Below are 21,133 nucleotides of genomic sequence, written 5' to 3' on the forward strand. Positions count from 1 at the left end.
GTGAAAGAAAGAGCCTTATTGATGAGCTGTGGTTATAGAGATGTTACTAACCCTTGCAAAGCGAGTCAGTCTCTAAGCCTCTGAGGACAAGAGAGTAAGAACAAAAAACATAAAAATAATTTTGACCATTAATATTTAATATTTTACCCTTTTCTCATCCCTTTACCCTGCTTTCCTGCTAAAACAGCTGGGATGAAAATAACTTTCATTGTTCTTTAGGGAGACAGTGTTTTGTTATATTACATCTGTTCTTTAAACCTACGAACCCTGGAAGATGCAGAAGCAGATAAATCTTGTCAAGAAGACATACTCAGGGTTCCAGGGACAAAACTGATCTTTGCCTCATAGGTTAATAGCATTAATAATTGCCATTTTGATAAGTCTAAATGTAAAAAGCCTGCTTAAACAAAAGAGTCAACCCTTCAAAAATGACTATCCATGATAAATTCTCAAGAGCAATGAAAATCGTCACTCTGCCAGCTTGATAAATTGTAGCCCCAACTGGCAGAGCCATTTGCCTTGCAGTAAGCACAAAATGACAGATCTTTGCTGAATACAAACTATATGCTTGCACCTTTCACAGCTGGTTTAGCTTGTAAACGCAGCAAAAAAAAGAGGCTTTAATAAAAACTGAAGGTTATGCACAAAAAAATGGTTTCAAATCTAGCTTCTCTCAGTTTAAAGACATTTCTTTCATATTGGAAAGTAGTCTTGAAAGAAACCCTTCAGCTGTCTGTGGGATCATGCTCTAAAAATACATGTACAACTACACTGTGGTGGTTTCTTCACTGAAATGGTTCAATAGTGCAAGTGCAATCATTTCAGGGAGAGAAAAATCGTAATGTTTAGTATCACCTCAATATTTACCAGAACACACACACCCCACATGTGTGAAAAAGATACAAATCCATGTACTGAAGTGCATATGATGAAATAAATTCAACACCTACTCTATAGTCATTGTCTAACTGCTGATCTATCTCCCTGATGACTCATTCTAATCTTCCAAGTTGCAAAGCATCTTTAACATACTTTTAAAAAAGAAATTGCTTTGTCAGAGATATGTTTAATTCTTGTCAATAGATGGAATTCCTTCTAAAAAAATCACACTTGCCTGAAGCCACTTTTGCATAATATATACATTATGCAAACACTGTGAAGGTGATATCTAATGGCTCTGTGTTGCTACAAATGGATGCTTTATGCTTTCAAAAGGAGATTTCCACCTACTTGACACAAGTAGTCACTCCTAGTCCTAGTAAAACTTGATATTAAATATGTACAAATGTAAAGATGTGATACACACAAGCTATTTTAGGGTGTGTTTGAAGATTCTTAGCTCTCCTGAGCCACAGAGAACTCACTGATGCCTGACCAGCATACAGTTTGATGAGTAAGAATTGTACAAAGTCCTTCCAACTTCCTTGAAATAATATGCCAATAATAGTTATTGCAACGGGCAAGAGAGGTTTATTTTAAAGTCTTCTTATTTGGTCTGTCCTGTCCAGAAGATCAGAGGATTTATTCTCTTTAAAAAGCTACCTCTAACCAGCTTGTTTTATGTTCTAGTAAAGTACAGCTTCAAAGACCAGGAGCCTTCTGGTGTATTTTGACATGTTCACTTCAAAGAAAGCTCTTGAAGCTCCACCTCAGGGCTCTGGACGTCTTGGTAGCTCCATCACACCGCTATGGGCAAATATGCAGACCATCTTGAAAGCAAAGGGTACAACTGAGTTCACATATTAAACTGCAAATTCCAGATGCACCAATGACTGGTATTCTTTAATTCATTAATTTCTGACTCCTTAACCCTGCATCTTTGACTATGTTCTTTTAATATAGTTCATACTGTTTGGATTTCTGTGTCTGTTTACCCCTCTCAATATTCTTCCCTACCACTTAAAAAAAAAAAAACTAACAACACACAAACCAGCAAACACAACAACAACAAAGGATAAGAACCCAAAGCCTGCAGAAAACAGAAAATCCCCTCATTAAACAAAAGCAGAGATGAAGTACGGAAAAAAACTCTGAACAAACAGCTAATGTCTGAAAATTACAAAAGGTCAGGTGACTTGGCAAGTTATATGGCTCAGGAAATCTCCACAATAGGTTCCACAGTTTGCTACAGCTGTTGATGTATAACTACAGACATTCAGGTTCTCTCACTACAACAATTAACAGAGGATGAATTTTGTCAATAATAACTTATTGTCTTAGGTCACTCCTTTCCTTCAAGCTACTGCCTTCTGCCTGGCGGGGGCAGGATACGGGGTCCCCTTGACCTTGGGTTACTTCTGGTGCCTGTTCTGCCTCGGGGAGGGCAGAGCAAGGTTCCACCACTCTGTCTCTTTCTCAGACTCCCTGATGCCCCTTAACCTTTCTCGTGCCTCTCGTAGCTCTGCCACCAGGCTGAGCAGATGACCCGCTTGGTCCCGGCTCACACGGCCGTTCTCCTGGGGCCGTCGCTTCCCAGGGACGGCTGGGGCACGCCCTGCAGCCTGAGGCCCGGGGCTGCGTGTTTGTGGAGCCGGATGGGGCTGCCACATCCACGCTGGGGAGTGCAGAGGACGTGGCTTTCTGCCGGTGGATCCCACAGCAGAGCTTCTGCTGGGAGGGTGATGGCCACCGACTGAACTCGCCTCTCGAGCTGGCGGGGTGACTACGACCTTCCTGCACAACTGTTTTAGCTGCCTGTATTTTAACTAAGCAAATGCGTACATGCAAAGGGAAAGGGGTTTTCTGAGTCAGACCTTCCAATTAAATTATGCTCACAGATCAGTATATTCTTCAGTATTCTAATCTATTATTTTACTGACAAAATAAGGGAAATAATAAGGGAAAGTACCATAGTTCATGAGGACATTACTAGTTATCCCCTAACAGAGAATGTATAATAATCAATGCTTTGGATGCACTCAGACAGAAGATCAATTAAAGATTAAGCTCAAGAATGACATATTGTGGGGAAAAACTATCTGAAAGAGACATCTATTTTAACATGCATACAAAACGTGCCATAGAAGATAAGACGAAAATGGCACTGTACTTAATGGTCAAGGCGAAAATACAATACAACTGTTAGAAGATGAGCATTTCCAGTGTGGAGTAAGCATACTTAGGTTAAGAACGTCAGGAGATGTGTAACAATATCGTCTAAATAATAGCTTAACCTCAGATCTTCACAAGTGCAATAGAACTGTCATATCTATCCAAAGGGACAATTAGTGGTTATAGTGGATTGGTTAGTTGGGGTAGCATATGAAACGCTGTAGACAATTTTGGTTATTTGTCTAGGCAAAAATGGGCACAAATTACTATGGCTAGAGAGCTAGAAAGATGGATCGGGAATGGAAGCGCCTATCCCAGAATATTTAGATAAACTTGTTTAGCTTTCAAAATTCAGTGGAGATAGGATGGACTGCTCTCCTAGATCACTCTTATCTGAAGCAGACACCCGAACAGAAGGGCTGTTTAAGCTAAATGACAATTTTGGCACAAAACCAAAGGGTTAACAACAAAAAAAACCCCAACAAACCAAAACATCTAATAAGAGAAAAGGCAGTTTCTAAGCCCCACATTCAAGAGTTTGAAGTAGCCCTCCAAAGGAGAGGTGAGCAAGGGAAAGACACCTAACTAATTTTAGAAGGAAAGATATATGATGCTGCTGTCTGAAATAATAGGAGACTGTGACTTGACCCAGAAAATTCTTTCACTTCATACATTTATAGTGCTGCCAATAAAAGCAAAAAGAACATGCAGTCAACAGAGAAAGAGAAAAATGGGGAAAGTGTCTAGATTCTTGACTGAATTGAAAGCATATATTGTATATGTTGTTAGGGGGGAAAAAAAAAAATTCCTCTTTGCTGTTCCATGAGGGTAAAGATAAGGAGCTTTCTTTTTCCATTCTATGAAATGGATTTTATTCTACCTGGCCTAAGGCTTTTCTCTCCCCGCCCCCTCAATATTATAACAGGAATTTTTAATCTGAAAAAGTCAGATAACTGCAAGGTTACCACAAAGAAAATGTGTTCATAAGTGGAGGTCATTTTCCTGAACAGAAAAAAGTAAGAGCAAACACAAGCAATGATCCACTTTGGTGATGTGGGGTTTTTTTCTCTTCAACTAATTGGAATATTTGTTGGCTCAGTACCAGCCATGACTAGAGTGCTGAATGCTGTTTAGCTGCAATAACAGACTGATTGATGAAGATATCAAAAAATATGTACTCCAGATTATATGTGTGCAGGTAACTGCATGGGCCACGTGACTTCCTGAACAGGAGATACGAGTTGGGAAAATGCTTCTAAGGGTTGACTTTAACAAAGCATGGTTAGCTGGTTTGCCCAAAACCAAATGACAGGAACCCAACCAATAGACTATTTCTGAAATCACCATCTAGCAGAATTCAAATGGTAATTCTATTTCAGCTACAAAGAACACAAAGCTAATGAAGACAGTTTTTCCAGTCATGCACTGATTAAAGACCCTGTGTGAAGTACTCAAGTACTTCACTGTAGTAGACTAATCCAGGCCAAATTGTTATATTTACCAAAAAGAGAGCTTTTCTTCCCACATTGCCAGAGCTTATCTTTATTGTATTACTTGATGCACCAGATTAGTTCCTTTAAATCACGCTTTCTCAAATGAAGAATAAAATGAAGAATTTCTCAAATAAAGAATAAATAAAGAAAAAATTTTGCAATGAGAATGCAACTGTTCTACAGGGATTGTAAGCAATATTTCTGCATAATGTCTCGTGGAAGTCAAGGAAAATATTAATTTTATGGTATCAGAAAGTGTATGAAAGAATTTAGGAAAGTTAAATGACAGAAAAACAAACATGCAACAAAAACCACTTGAACTTTCACAACATCCTACTGCACTGGTTGGTATTTTCCTTGATGTATCTTACACAGACAAACTTTGCCAAGGCAGAATCTTTTAGACAGCAGAATGTATGGACTGAAAAAAAAAAAAAATTACAAGAAATTATGAAACCAAAGAGTACATTATCATCATTTAACCAGTATTAACGTTCTCCCTTCTTTTCTCATTTACCATTTCTCTGATTTCTCCATAATAGGTTAACAGAAGCAGAGATGATTTCGTGTTTTACTTGTTTGGCCACAAGTACTAAAATGTCAAATCATAAACGGCCAAAAATACATACTTGTGAAACCTCATTAATCATACACCTCCACCGATACCTATGCTTTCGGATTGGTTCAGCATTTGCTATCATTAGTTTATATAATTCTAATGTCTCAGACAAAATGCTTTACAGTATCAAGCCAAACATCTTGTAAGGCTTTACAGATACTATACCGATGCTGTTAATTTAGACAGTAAAATTAGTATCATAAAAACAGCAGGCTTCCATAAGCTCAAAATTATAAGCTTGCTTATGTTGCCACTGTTGAGTTATTTATTTAATCAAGTCTGAGTTGTTCCATTATTTTGTTTAATACCAGCATCAGTCTGGCATTCCTGCTATTATCAGGGCTGTCTACCTTTAATCTTTATAAAATATTGTTGCCACATTTCTTCTATATTTCTGGCCTTCAGAATCTGCTACCTTACTAAATGCTGATACTTTCTAAGCCAAATATTTCATATCAAGGAGAAAACTAATTTAGGCTCTTGGTAGAGCACTCACTCTGGTCCTGACGTTCTTTCCCATTTGGATTGTCTCCAAAGAAGAATAAACTACAGAACATGATGTTCTTATGGCAAATAACTCTGTGTAACAGGAAAAGAAAAAGTACTTCCAAGAGCCATATAAAAATTATTTTTTCAGAGCTCTGCAGCAGATTGAATCATTACAGTTTATCCTGTGTTAGTTTTGACTCCTTTGTGAAATATTTTTATGGACATTTAAACCTTCTGTAAATGACAATGTCCCTCATCTTTTAGAAGTGCCTCTGTGTCAATAACTTAGATGAACCTTACAAAGAACTGAAAATTGCAACACTGAAGAAGCCAGGAGGCTTTGTACTTGAAATTTTAAAACACTGTTGTCTTTGTTATCTAATATTTAATCAGTAGTAGGGGGAGGTAAAACTATGATCATTATCTTCATTGGATAACAGAGACGCATGAAAATAATCCATTACTGCAGATAATAATTTCTCATTAGTGACCACAGCTCACTGCAGATGATCAGGATATATCATTTAGAGATCACAGCTGGAGATGTTCCATATTATAAAACTGGAACAGGAGGAGTTACTTATAAAAATACTAATTACAGAAGTAAAACTGAGAACTGCAGAATTGGACTGTGATGGTTCAGGTGATAAAAGTATTTCAGATTATCCAGAAATACCATTTTATGAAGTACTTTATGCATACTAAGTAATTTAGAAAAAAGTAAGTTTATCTATACAGATAACAAGAAAGCAGGGTGCTGATGTATAATATTTTATAAACCACTAGTCAGGTTCTTGAATCTGTGGTTCAGCAGAAGTTGACACAACCTACTATTTCTGTATTTTCAGGCTTTTCTCAATACATTGAAACACATTCATTTTATGTAATGGCCTATATTTGCTAACACTTCAAAAAGTTATTTTCAATTATTTTATGATGTTATTTAGCAATCATCTTAATTTCTTGATGAATATATCAAATTTCATTAGGAAAAACAATTTAGTAAGGAAACTTGTTAATCCCATACCAGTAACTAACTGAAATATTCATCGTATTATATTGATAGACTGCCAACAGAAAAACTCTTTAAATATGAAGTTGGCTGCTAAAAGAACTTACTTAAAGTGCATAAAAATTTAGAGACACTAATTGTCTCACAAAATTAAAGCTGAGGTACTTAGCTGACATTCTGAAAACTGGATTAGATCATGGTGGTTCACATGATCAAAACCAAAAAGTACATACTAATGTTTTCATAAGTTTCACTTTTTATCATTACCATCCGATGTATGTTCTTAAACCTATTTATACTCTGATCTTACAACTTAAACTTCAGCTTCTTACTGGTATTTGGATCTTACAAAGCTGATAGGCATACTAGAATTACCGGTTTAAGAAGGCTTAAGTCATTGTCTGGTATTTGTGAGCACTTGGTGTTTTTCACTTCATACACATGCTAACCAGTAGTCTTCGGAGAAGCATCTTCAAAAAAGTGCTTGTCTTTTTTTTCTTTGCATTTGTACATTAAATCTTTTGTAAAGATACTTTATATTCTATTAACAGCAGTCCTCCCAGTTCTCTATCTCAGTTCATTATATTGAGATTATATAACCGGACTTTTTCTGTTAAGTGATTACGACTGGTTCTGGTTATCTCTTCTGGGACTCTCCTATGAGTGAATGCACCCCACTGGGTTACTCAACAGGTGCACGTTGAGGAGTTCTGTAAGTTGAACATATTAATGGGGGGTTGGGTGGGGGGTTTATGTCATTGCCTATAGTCACTACTTAAATTCCTACAATGCAGTTTCATTCTTAGCTTTAGTTGAATCACAGAATGTCAGCCTGAACATGAATATGAACATAATGAAAGACAGCCTAAGTCAGCTTAAATCGACAACATCGATGAGCAGAAAACAGAGTTTGGGAGTCAAGCCCAAAGATGATACACAACACAGTATAAATATAGGCATATACAGCTATGTACCATAATGAAAAAAAGAACCCTACTTTACTATCACTTTTTTAAAGAGTTGCTCTCTTGTATCCTCCATAAATTATCCTGATATAGATGCCCTCATTTTATCCAGTGGTGTGACACCTAGCCATTCATTTATGCTCCTGCTTGATCTAAAAGTCTCTGGACATGTTCAGAATCGAGCTGAGAAACTGGAGAAAAAAATGCCAAGCTTGATCCTAAAGTGGTTAAATGAGGATAGTGCTCTGGACAGAACCACAGAGAAAAATGTAGAGCAAGTGATCCTGGCTGGACTGTACTGCCAATGGCACATATGGCAGACGAATTTCACTGATAGCCCCCTTCATGGAAATCTGTGGAGTTTTTATTTTTTAAAACCAAATCTTGAAGAATTACAATTAAGAACTTAACTGATTATTTTCAGATCTTTTTGAAAACCAAAAATTGCTAATGCTCTGGCATTTTTAGTTGATGACTTCATCTGCCTTGAAAACATTTTAGTACTGCTGTCATGACATTTTTTCTGAATAACAAAGTCCCAGTAATTTCATCCTTAGGCAAGCAAATCTTCCACTGAAAGCTAGACAGAGTTTTAAACAGAGAGTTTTCTCTTTAAAAACATACACATCACAACTGGGTCCAAATTTCTTTTTAATCCACACTTACCAACTTTGGAGTAGGGATTCAGACCTAAATTTGCTTGAGGAAAGAAATTCTGATTTTTAAATTATTTTTTATAAATTCACTACCTTCCTTTTGGTCAATTTGCAAACTAAAACCACATTGCAGATAACAGTATATTGTCTATTTAATAAAGAGGGCAGAAGGCCTTGCATGGTTTTGATCGGTTACAAAACTTAATAACTATATTAATTTATTAACACAATGAATGCTGTGCATGTAGTACACTGCAATTATCTTCAGTAACCACTGCACTTTAAATGAGAAAGTTGTGCACTGCAGGAGTAGACTAAATTTACTGTAATACTGGAACAGCAGAGGTGGCATACTGCAGAAAAAGAGAAGACAAAAATATTTTCAGTTCAGTCTGAAAGTTACCTAAATCTAAGTTTAAAAAAATTATATAATATCTGCAAAGCAATTTACTAGGAAATTTATGAAGTGTTAATGCCAGTAAATGTACAATAACATAATTATAACAAGCACGTGTTCTGCTTTGTAATGAATTTCAGTAAATATTTCAAATTTGTAAAACATTCTATGCTGAACACTTAGATGTGGACAAAATTTATTATATATATACAGGATTATCAATGCAGAGAGAATGAAGGGAAAGATAATTATTCTACATAGGAATCCCATGGAGAATTAAGTAATGAAATCACATTGCAATTTGGAGGTGCCTGTATTCTGTTGTAATCCACAGAATTGAGGATTGAAAACAGTCCCCCAAAACTAGGGATGAGAAAATTTTAATAGAAACCTTAAGGGTGGAAATCCAGTGCCTAACTATATAGCCTAAACTGTAGCGTTGGCAGGTCTTCTAGTGACTCATATGAAAAAAAACCAAACATTGTCTACATTAGAAGCCTGGTACTGATTTCCAGTATGGGATTTTCTATGATACCTGTTATCTTTATTAAATTCTTGTAATATGAAAAGCAGTAGGGAGGCAACCAACCAATCCTTGCCTCCAAAAAAGAGAAAACACCAGCTCATGATTTCTAAAAGCTTTGTGGGTCTTTTGCAGTATTTAATTTATGTAAAGATATTTCCCATGTCAATTTTATAATCTTACTAGGTTTCAAGACAGTTCACATTTTTCTTAAAGTTCTAAGTGCTACCTACAATAACGAGAACCATAGTTTTAGTAAGACACTAATGATCATGAACTGAAAAAAAGGAAAGGGACTAGAAATGAACCGAAGTCCTGGAAAACAGACTTTGAATAAAAAAACCAGTCCCCATTGGTTGGAGAGGGTCTTTTGTATGTGTGCGTCATCTCACTTGGCTTTAAAATGCTGTCATTTACAAATGTGAAACATAATAATTATGGAAATGTAAAAGCACTTCCTTCCTGACATCTTTTTCCCCCATTAAGAGAAGTAGCAGGCATAGCCTGTTACTGAAAGAACGCTTCCAAATGTTGAATTGCTGGCAAAGAATTATCTATCTGCATATTTAAAAATGGCCCCGAAGAGTTAGCTTGGGATATAAAAACACTTGAAGAAGCAAATGAACTCTACAAAAACAGATGACGGAAAAAGAACCACCTTGGCAGCCACTAGGCTAAATACTTGTGCTGTAGTTTTCTTGTCTGAATCCCTGGAGCTTTTCAAACAAAAGTAACAAGGATAATTGATGATCACTTAATTCTTTGCATTATTCTCCTGCTCCTATTCCTACTGCCATGTCCTAGGGCCATATCAACAGTTGGACAGGTCTCAACTTAGCAGTTTTAAACACAGGGGAAAAAAAAAAATAGGATAGTTTTGATCTCAGAAATAGCCTGGAATATCTGCCTATTTCTTTCATTTCAGGTTGAAGCCGTTCATATTGTGGAAATGATGTGTGACAGCCACCTTTTCATATAGCAACTTTTCTGCACCAGTCCATGGAAGGTTATTGGCAGGTGAACAAACTGTACAATGTGTTTCCTTCCCCACTGGCAAAATGCAACGGATCTGAATGAACTGACAGTAACAGCAGAGATGAGCCCTTGTGTAGGTACGCCCCATGCTAGCTTGCAGCCAGCACAGCTTGAGAGGCATATCCTTTGCTAAGGGGATTTCCTCAGTCTAATGAAGACTAATTTGGCCTAGCAAAATTGTATAGATCTGTATAGATATATGCAGCAAATTGTACAGCTTGGTCATAAGGAATCAAAATACTTTCAATGTAAAAATGCAAGGATGCATATTTTACATAATTTTATATTCTAAAAAAAAAAAAAAAGTATTACAACTATAAAATTACAACTGGATGAAGCTTAAATTATGCCTTTCAAACAGTCTCTCTGACCTTTCTCTGCTTTCTGTCACTGCAACAGAGGGCTAGAACAACTGATGAGTTCAGTTCAATCCGGTGCTTATGGTGTGGAGTTTGATCTCATACTCTTAATACAACTCCTGGTCTTCAACCATGAGGATTACAGGTATCAACTGCTACACATAAAACTTTTAGTTTCTCTTCAACTCAGTAGTCTATATATTTTTAAAGTCCATAAATAAGGAATGGGGCAGTGGACGGACTGCCACTGTCATGATGAATGAGGTTTGCATTTACACCACAACACTGACATGTGAACTACAGGAGCAGTAATTGCTGTAAAATTTACTGCCCCTCATTCTTAGCACCTGGTGTTCAAGGGAGGCAGGCTAGCACAAGGACTGCAGCTTTATAGTGGAGAGTGAGAAGGCTCTCAGATCAGGGGCAACAACAGCATTTATTGGTACAAAAATTATGCAAATACATAAAACTAGATAATATTTCCCATTAAAAAAAAAAAAAAAAAAAAAAAGGTTTGGTGTTTCCCACTGCCTTCTTGGTTTGAAAAATGAATAAAACTCTCAGATTTGTATTCCTCCTAGAAAGCAGTACTTTCTAGGCAAAATAGGCACTTTTGAAACTCAATATTAGATCAGTCCATTTCAGTAATAAGACAATTAAGTGACTAGCATGCTCTCAGAGAAATAAGTGTAGGCTCTAGTGCTGGATACAGCTAGTGTAGAATCTTGGGTTTTTACAAATAAATAAAATACAAGAGGAAGAAGATGGAGGAAAAAAAACCCACAAACCAACCAAACAACAACCCCCACAGGGAGAAATAAAATATTATTTCAGTGGCATCTGTGGTCCTAGGTAACCCAGTAAACTGTTCCTGGCTTGCTGGGATTGCATTCAGTTCTCCCCTCTGAAGGCCACTTGCACACTGTCACCAATTAGTGTTGTGGTCTGGAGCTCAGCAAGCTGCTAAATGTCTTTTGAGCTACCATTCTGTAACCTTTCCAAAACTGACCTTTTCATTATCATTTCACATCACTCTGTGTGTGTATGAGAAAAAAAAAAAAAAAAAAAAAGGCTTTTTAATGTCGTGCTTATTTCTACTGGCTTTTAAGCTTCTTGTCATAACATACCAATTTATTGTACATTAAGTGAGAAAGAAAGAACTAATCTTTCAAATATATTCAAACCAATACAGTTCATTCTCTTTTTCAGGATGTGTATAACACACATCATATTCCTCACCACACAGCGCATGAACATTACTGCTAATAGCTGCATACAAAGACCTCATATTCTGGTCTAGAAGCAAATATTGGTTTCTCTCTGACAGAATTCAACAAGCCCACTTCTCAAGGAGAGTTGGCTGGAAATCCCAAGTGCCTTCATGGGGAATTATTTTTCATAATAGTTGTTGTCATTCTAAGGCACAGCTACTGGTGGGCTATATAATTCCTTTACAGAATGCATTGGCTTCTTAAAAGGCATCAGAAATAATCTTGTAAAAATTCCTGTGGAATCGTGAGACAAGTGTTGGCAAAACAACATATTAAACAGAAGTTTAATATCAATTTCTGTTCCTCAGTTCTCAAAACTAACTGCCTTTGTCAAAGTTCTTAAGATTGAACCAAAAACAGTGGCTCCCTCTGTATGGTTCTGTAAAAAGTTATGTCCGGTGGACTCAGATAAATTGGGAAATTGGGACTACTTGTTGGTTTCTGGTAGGTTTAGACCGCCAGATGATTTGAATTTGTCCATTCCTGCTGCTGAAGACGACTTTGAAAGTGAAAGACAGCTTTTTGTGGAAATTTTAAAGTTGCAGTGTTAATCCTAAACTGTCTAAAATGCTGCATTAGTACCTCTAAAGTCTTGGTAATTTCTCTAAAACATGGTACAGCACCATTCAAGCACATACACATACCACAAATATAACCTCCATTTTTTGTTTTACAATACATGGAAAAAACCTCTGTGATGCATTAAACTTGGAAATGCAAGCTTTGAAAGTGGGTATATACTAGCAAATCACGGACAAAGAAGCACACAAAAACCTCACAGCAAGTGCTAGTTTTCACACATACAGCAGTTGTAGACAAGTGACCTTTTTAACCCGTATTTTAGATATGATTTGGATGACCTTTTGTGTGTTGAACATTTATGTAAATAGCATTGTATCTATCCTGCACACAAAACTCTTAAGCGTAATCATAAATACCCAAATAAATGCCCAATTAAAAAAAAAAAAACAAACACAAACAAAAAAACCCCACACACAAAACCAGAAGCTCTACATTAATAATTACCCAGTAGTGCTTTAAATTGAAGAAAATATTAAAATGACAGTTTTCACTTAAACATCTTAGTATCGGCATGCACAAATTACCACACAGACCAAGACCTGGATACAGAGATCAGTTTAACACTTCACATTTCAGTGACAATCATAATCCCAACAAGTAAACTCTGTGTGAGTGAAAGACATGGGAGAATGAGCAGATAAGGCATATTATATAAAAAGATTCTATGATTAGATAGTCCTTATTAAATTAGTTTGTTTGTAGGTATAGAACTTTTTATTTAAAACTTTTCTCATAGCACAAGGTCCCTTTACTAACAATCAATTTTAATATTTCTTGCCTTCTTAAAAGAGGTTCAGAAGACTTAATTAAAAATTATTTGAGCTTCCACCTTTCCCATCTTGGTGAAGTCACCATCCTTTCATAACGGTGAGTTTCTTGAGGTCACTTATTTCAAAACAGAACATGAGCAATCAGTGGGTATCTTCTAGCTCACCTTAGGGTCTTTTCATTTTTTAGGTTCATATTCTTCATATTTACTCTTGGGATAGAGTCTGCCTTCATGGTCCTATATATTCTCTGCTGACAAACCTGTCAGGTCTTAAGAAAGACTTGCCCATCATAAAGTTGATCTGTTGCTGATCTGATTTTCCTCTCCCTCTCTTCTACCCACCCCCACTCCCCTTTTTTTCCCATCCTATTTCTCAGAAGATCTTCTCACAGACTTTTACAGACCATCTTCATTACTTCCTGGGCATTGGGCTCTCGTGCACTCCCTCATTTCTTTGATTTCTAGAACTACCTGGCTTCCATATCAGCTCATCCAATTGCTTTTTATTTTTCCACATCCTCTACTGAAATTGCCTTATCTTTTAACTCTGTATTTCCTTCACATGACTTTGCCACATGCTAAAGACCACGTGCCTAGATAGGTCACACTGCTTGTCTAAAGGTCTGCTTTTAGGTCCTCTTACTATGTATATGTCAAGAAATTGCTAGTTACCCATGAAATGTGGAATTTTTTTTTTCCCCACTCTCCTGTCTCATATTATCAAACTCTAGTGTCTGCTTCCAAGTACATCTCTGGTCCTTGAATCTTGTTTTTGCAGATTCCACAAGTTCTCAGGCAACACTTAACATGTAAACAAATGCTGTCAAGCACCTATTTGAGGGTAATATTAGTTCTTCACCTTCTCCACACAGTTCTTTTCTTTATCTCCTTTCCTATTAAAAACACCTCAAATCCTGCATCAATAGCCATCTTGTTAAAGAAAAAGATAGCTTGGTTTCCATCAGCCCTCTTGCCTCCTCACTGCAACCAAAGAATATCCACTTAACTCCAAGAACAAGTTCACTCTGCCACTAAATCTAAACAATAGGTTAAAAAAAATTATTTCTCCAGAATAAAGTTAAGTCTCAGTGGATGAGCCTAAATAAAATACAAGCAGATGAAAAAGTCCTGATTCTTTCTCTATCTTTGGTTTAGATCAGAAAAAGTTTCAGCAATTCTTTATAATCTTGAAATAATGACTATTCTCTGTGTATATCCACCAGATTTAGCTTTGCCAGCAGGGACAGGGAAGGCATCTCACCCCTGTACTCGGCACTGGTGAGGCCACCCCTCGATTCCTGTGTTCAGTTTTGGGCCCCTCACTACAAAAAGGACATTGAATGACTGGAGCGTGTCCAGAGAAGGGCAACGGAGCTGGTGCAGGGTCTGGAGCACAGGTCGTACAGGGAGCGGCTGAGGGAACTGGGGGGGTTTAGTCTGGAGAAGAGGAGCCTGAGGGGAGACCTCATCGCCCTCTACAGCTACCTGAAAGGAGGGTGCAGAGAGCTGGGGATGAGTCTCTTTAACCAAGTAATAAGCGATAATAAGAGGTAATGGCATCAAATTATGCCAGGGAAGGTTTAGACTGGGTATTAGGAAGCATTTCTTTACAGAATGGGTTAAAGAATGGTTTGGTTGTTGGAACGGGCTGCCCAGGGAGGTGGTGGAGTCCCCATCCCTGGTGGTGTTTAAGAGTTGGGTTGACATAGCACTGAGGGTGTAGTTCAGAATTGTCAGTGTTAGGTTAATGGTTGGACTAGGTGATCTACAAGGTCTTTCCCAAGCTAGAGGATTCTGTGATTCTGATAATATTTACAGCCACATGCAAAACAGAACACCTTTATTTTACACAGCAGAACAAACAAAGCCTGGTATTACCACCTCCTATTAGCTCTGCCCCCAGACCAGTCACAGTCAAAAATGGAATTTTTTTTAAGCCATCATCTTCTCTCTGACCCAATAGTCTCCTTCAATGAGAAAGACTCTTCAGAGCTTAAAGACAAGAACACATTAATGCAGTGACACATAGCATCCTTATTTGCCATAATCATTTCCTTTATGACAGTTTTGAAGCTGGGGAAGATGGTTGTTGCAGAGAATTCTGATAGAAACTTACGAATCAGAAGTGATAGACAGAGGTTTTGATAGCATTTATCGTTTTATTTGTTTACTAGGGATTCATCATGGGGTAGTCATTGTTGAATTTAAAAAAAACAAAAAACCCCAGTATGGTTGCAAAAACAAGAATCAACTTTTCGATCTCACCCTCACATCTTTCAAGTTCCTCCACCCCAAGTCAGCAGCACATACTCCCACTTTTTGATTAGCAGCGCATGCCATTGCTCTCTTGAATGCCATGTGCCATCTATACACTCAAATATTTGACAAACACCCTTTTATTCAGTTTGTTTGCTTTGGTGGCTTTTTGGAGTGGAGAATTAAGTAAAACAGCACGGCAAAACATTAGGATTTTAGCAGAGTCACTGTTCTATCGTAGTAAGTTTTACTTATTCATCTCTGCATCTTGCCTAAGGCTGTGCGGTTTCAGCATACGTGTGCATTAGTGCTCTTGAAGCATAAAGATACTTGGAATGTTAAGCACCAGGCTAAGGAAGTGAGATAATGGGTTGTTTGATATGCACCTCAAGGAAGGAGCAGTGAAACATCTGGGGGACAAGCTACAGGTAGACATTCTTCCATTACCTGTGAGTCCAGATGCTAAAGTTGTTTAGTATAATTCTACTTTGGCACCAGCAATTCCATTTTATACTGTGCTTCAGGCTATTAAAGCTTCAGAAGAACATGCTGATACTGTGCACACGGAATATGTAAATGGGAGTAGCGGGTTGTTTTTCTTGAATATAGGAATTACATTGTTTATAAGGTACTATACGACTTCTGCTTCTGGGCAAGCACAGCACCGCTTCACCTTTTGGTCAATAGCAGAAGCAAACCCCACAGTTAAATCCTTAGACATATGGAATTACCGAAGAAATTTCTGTGGAATTCATCATTAGAGATACAGCTGCACTCTATCTACCAAGCAGTACTGGCTATTTGAAAAAAGTAAGCTAGCATAGGTTAGTTGCATTTCTACATAGCTGAGTCTGCTAATGATATTTTGGTGGAAGATTTCCTTCTAACAGTAATTCATTTTATGGATTATGAAAACTTCACATTTAACCCAGAGCTTTCAGATACATAAGCTTTTGTTTTGAGTGGGGTGGGAAGACAATTTATAGATTTCTCCTTGTGGAAACATTTTTTCCACTGCAAAACTATTCCCTTATACAGAGCGTGTCTACTGTAGTAGAACTCTAGTTGTGTATTTAGGTAGCTTCACATGATAAGCTCTCTGACAGATCCAGAATATGCACACAACCAATACTTTTTCCTCTATGGCTCATGAGATTTCTGCAGAAAGGAGCCCAGAACAGAGAACTGGAGTGAAGACACAGCATAGGCTTCACCCATGGAGTAGCTTGCAATGCGCTGTTTTTTAAAAGCGTTAAGCTACTAAGTACTGCACTCCCCAAGCAGACAACTTGCTCCCAAGATGAAGCAGTTGATAAATGTGATGACCGTGCACACTACACAGGACAGAGGAATGGATCATATATGTTCACAAGCATGACTTACCACTTACTTTCAAGGGAATGTAAAGTTGGCTCTTGCTAAAATGTCACTAATATAGAGATTAAAAAGGAGAAAAATAATGCAAAGCATTTAGATTTCTTAAACTTATACAATTGATTGCTATCTTCATGGTGCAGTTTATTCAGACATTCTGTTGTGACCATGCATACCATTATTCATACAGAATTTAAAACTGTCTTAAAGCCCCTGATATTCCCATGTCTACCTGTTCTGTAGATACCACCCCTTTTATCAATACATACATGAGGAAAGTGGTTACATTATGAAAAAATCTCTGTGCCACAAATGAAACATGCATGTGCACATGTGCAAGACTTGTAAGAACTATAAGTACATTGCATTATTAACAAGTAAGTATTAAATTCTGCATTTATACTTATTCTTGTAAAAAAAAAAACAAAAACAAAGAAACAAACAAAAAAAACAGATGGCATTTATCAGCATGATTGGATTAAAAGATTCCCCCCCCTCAGTCACTGTCTTGCTTGTCCATGGAGCTCTTTTTCTGGTATGTGAGAAAGATCCCAGAAAAGGGGTAGGAATACTTTCTGCTAAGGCTTCTGCAGAGCATAACACAACCAAGTATATCGCTCTGCTCTACAGTCTCCTGGAAAACCCCAGTATTCTTATTAGCACTGTGTGTTTTATGGTGACTTTCACAGTATTTTAATGAAAAGAATTTTATTGATGCAAAAGTTGTTAAACATGAAGAAGAGCTGTTCTCCAACATTAAATAATCCCTGTTTGTTTGCTTAACCTCTTTGCCACTTAAAACCTGTTACTTCATTTATGCCTCAGGAAAACTAAATAATAGATAATTTATTTCTAAAAAGGGATATTACAGTTCTCCTAGTTATGAGGTATCATATATATGCTCATTTAAAAAAAAAAAATAGGGGAGCCTACTGTGAAAATTACAGATGGCTCTAGGGCATAATGTGTATTTCAGTAGATTTCATTGTGCTGTATAAGAATGGATTTCTGAGTTCATGGGAGGTAAGCTGTAGATACTCTAGTCAGGTTCAACCCAACTACAGGGTCTGGGTTAAGACTCTGAGCTATTTACTGAGATCCAAGTGGTAAGTGTAGTTACTCTGAAGGAGAAAATGACTATTCTGGTTTTTCCTTATTACAGGACATTATGTAAAATTCCAGTTTCTATACTTGCAAGTCAGACAAACTCAGCTGTTTTCAATAAACATCTAAGGAAACCTGATTTCAGTGATTTGGCCATTGATAAAGGAAATATGATTTACTTCAGAAGAATTCCAGAATGCAGCTATGAAAATACAGGCCCAGTTTGCAGTATTGATAAACTAGATCTGGACAACCAGGTTTTGATGACAGACTCAATGCAAGAGATGGACCTGAGTTTATTCTGCTGATATCATTAAAATCACTTATTGTCAACACCAAGTACATCATTTTGCGTAATCCCAAATACAAGGAGCTTTTTTACTACAAAGAGTTTTTGCTTTAGAAAGAGCTCAGTTTTGTTCTGGCTTCAGCTAAAAGCTCACAGACCTCCTGGGAGAGAGGAAGGGAGAAGGAAGGGAAAAAAAAAAGCACCTGAACTCTTTTTTTTTGTTTTCCTGCCAGAGTCATAAAATAAAACTAAAATGGAAGAATTATTAGTTCCCACCCTGCTCTACTTGCTGCCTATGTAGAATTGTTCCCTATCACAGATTATGTAATGTTTCATCCAGACTTATTTTTAATGTTCAGCTCAATTTCAGCCATGAAACTGCAGCTAACGAATAATCTCCTTTGGATATTTTTATCACATCCTCAAGTATGTATTAAAATTAGCATAATTGATGGTGTAATTAAAGACGTCAGCACAACTCTGAATACAGGGTTTGCTAGTTTACATGTGCTCCATGATGGTCGGATCTTAGAATAGGATTTTTTCCTGAAAGCTTTTTGCCAACATGACATTGGTTAATTTTAAAGACATTTTTAATTCTTGAATTATTGTCCAGCATGTTAGATGTTTTAATACCTTTTAGATTTACACTCAGTGTCCTGCATAATACAATTCAAAATAAAAACCAGGTAAGGACACAATTCAGCCTGTTCCCTTTCCATCTATCCGTTTATGTGTATTAAAATGATTCCAGTTATGATGCTAGAGTCTCTGTCTGCTTCTTTTGTAAAAATCCATCTGCACTAGCAAAATAGAAGCACAACCACCTCAAGCACAGCATTTTCCAGTTGCCTACACAGGTGTCAAAGCTTAAGCACCTGCCATTAAGAAAACATTTCTCTAAGTTGCGGCATTAGCAGAGAAAAGCACAGGCTCAATACTGCTCTAAACAGAGTGACAGTCTTCCACTTCCTTTTCACATATGGCCTGTGTCATTAAGATTCTAGGGACCAGCACTGAAATTCAGTTCGAGCTGTTAAAATGACCAGAGGGAATGAAGTTAATGAAGAACACTCCTACATGCCATGCCAGTGAGTTTGTATTCTTTCATTTAAATCCTGATGGACCTGAAGTGACAATTGCCCTGCTTCAAAAATGAAACTAGTTACAATAATCTTCCTCAGAGATTAATGTTTATTATATTAGCAATATAATTAAGGTTAGTGCTCATTTAGCAGTCAATATTTGGACCATGCAAAGTCTATGGTTAAACCTAATTTCATATATGGAATGTTATTAACAATCTCATCCATTCAGTAAGAGATATTCTTGCACTGTCCCCCTGCACTGTTCAGCACCAAACTGTTTCTGCCCTCAAAATAAGGTACACCATTCATGAAGCCAAGTACTAAGTGCTCATAAGTGAATGATATTATTTTAAACCTATTGTAATTAGTACCTTTTTTGCTGCTAAAGCAATAGTTCCCGTTATACTTTTCTCTTTGTACCAGAGACTACACGCAGCTCATATTCCTGGCTCTACCAATCTGCTTGATTTCACATGGCTCAAGGAATAAGTGGATTCTGAAAAAAATAATGTTTTAGGGGAATACTGCCGCAAATGTATTTTCTTTCAGATACTCTGCTTAGTATTATATAGTTATACAATGAATGGTCTGTTCCAAATTTGTGAACAAGCCAGACTAATTTCTCACATTTGTTAGGGAATTCAGTTATAGAAGTTTTCCTCTATCCTCAGATTAAGTAGAAAGCAGATAGTAAAAATGTCAGAATAAAGTATAGAACAATCTCTTGTTTTCCTAAAGAGCAAGCTAAAGCAAAGGTGGAACTGGCGGATAACAGAAAGGGCAAACAGTATGTGTCCCAGTTTGAAGGGTCATCAGTTACAAAATAAGCTTAGAACTACCTAGCCCTCATTTGGTACACAGCAGAGCTTTAGGATCTCCCTATGCTTGAAGGTAACTGCACTAACCGATTTTAATCAAGGGTGATGTACAAGAACAGTGCAATGGCAAAGAACAGATTTCCATACTTAACTGCAGACATTTTAGACAGTTATAATAGCTCTTAATGAGAATTAATGGAAGACTTCCATCTCTTTAAACTGTTTATTCAATGAAAGATGCTTCGTAAATCCAAAACTTGACTTGTATAAAGCAGAAAGGGAAGTTTTGTGTCTGTACAGTCTTCATTAGGCATGAGTTTATGGCTCTACATTCAGAAGCCTTGAAGGAATGACTGGTGTTTCAACATAATTTGTACAAATGTTAAAAATATATTTTTTAATATGGTACCTGATGTTGATTTCTGATATGTAAACCAAGCAAAAGAGTTTGTTTGTGCCTGTCATTTGGCACAATTCTATTATCATTTTCCATTTAATTCTTTCAAATGCTCATCTGCTGCATTTCATCTACCTTATAGATCTCCTCTCAGCTTCGTTTTCATGAACCCGTTACAAAAGATACTTTACCTGTTTTATACTTCAAAATACCTTTGTTTCAAAGAGAGAAGATAAAAGAGGATAAAAAAAACATCAGAAGCAAGCCTTGATAATGAGGCAGACTTTGAAGCTTTGATATAAATACAGCACAATGCTTTCTAACAGATTTTTAATTTAAACTCTCACATTAAAACAGAATAATTACTAGACCCAGTGGCAATGCAGGAAGACACATGGCTTAAGTGCATATCTACAGAATGCCTCCATGGTATTGCTTACTTCCCGGCTTCTTTTACTTTAATAACATTTCAGCTATATAATGGTTCTGGCAACTGCTGCCTATAAAAAGCTTTTTGAAAATGCAATCAGTCTGTACAGAATTTAATTGGTCAAGCAGTACAGGTTATATGAAGAAGTACATTTTG

Source organism: Athene noctua, chromosome 11 (genome assembly GCF_965140245.1).
Source record: "Athene noctua chromosome 11, bAthNoc1.hap1.1, whole genome shotgun sequence".
Taxonomy (NCBI): domain Eukaryota; kingdom Metazoa; phylum Chordata; class Aves; order Strigiformes; family Strigidae; genus Athene; species Athene noctua.